The sequence below is a fragment of the Pteropus vampyrus genome, unplaced genomic scaffold (assembly GCF_000151845.1).
Source record: "Pteropus vampyrus isolate Shadow unplaced genomic scaffold, Pvam_2.0 Scaffold80, whole genome shotgun sequence".
NCBI lineage: Eukaryota > Metazoa > Chordata > Mammalia > Chiroptera > Pteropodidae > Pteropus > Pteropus vampyrus.
In genome coordinates, this window is record NW_011888861.1 from 5,889,092 (window position 1) to 5,889,777 (window position 686).

The following is a 686-nucleotide window of genomic DNA, read 5'->3' on the forward strand; positions in this document are numbered from 1 at the left end:
ACAAAGCCCACGCCTTTATGTACTTTACATTCTAACCAGGGAGACAGATGGTAAACAGTAACGTGTATAATAAATACACTACTAGGTAATGAACAGTGCTGTGAAGAGAAATAAAATGGAAATAGGATAAGACAAGATGGAAGGGGGGATTTGAGATAGGGCAATGGTTCTCAACCAGGGAAGATTTCGCCTCCCATGGGACATTTCACAATATCTGGAAACATTTATTTGTTTGTATTATTTATTATTATTTATGCCTACAGCACCTGGTCTTCCTAGGTGGTCTCCCATCCAAGTACTAACCAGGCTCGACCCTGCTTAGCTTCCAAGATCAGACATCAGGCTGTTCAGAGTGGCATGGCCGTAGACCATGGACCATGGCTCCACTGGGGCACAAACCCAGGACCTTCTGCGTGTAAAGCAGATGTGCTAACCGCTACACTATGGAATCATGTCCTGGAAACACTTTTTATTGTTACAACTGTGAGGGTGCTCCTAGCATCTGGTTGGTAGAGGTCAGTGATGCTGCTAATTCTACAATTCACAAGAAAGTCCCACATGACAAAGAATGATCTGGCCCAAATGTCACTAGGGCTGACCTTGAGGAATCCTGAGAGGATTCGAATAAGGAGGCAAAAGCCACACAGTATCTTCAATAGAGAACATTTAATATAAAGAATTAAGAA

At 42.9% G+C, this 686-nt stretch overlaps 1 pseudogene; it reads right to left on the reverse strand.

Moving 5' to 3' along the window:
• Window positions 1-254: 254 nt before the first annotated feature.
• LOC111741646 lies at window positions 255-369 on the reverse strand (annotated as a pseudogene).
• Between the last annotated feature and the right edge of the window lie 317 nt (window positions 370-686).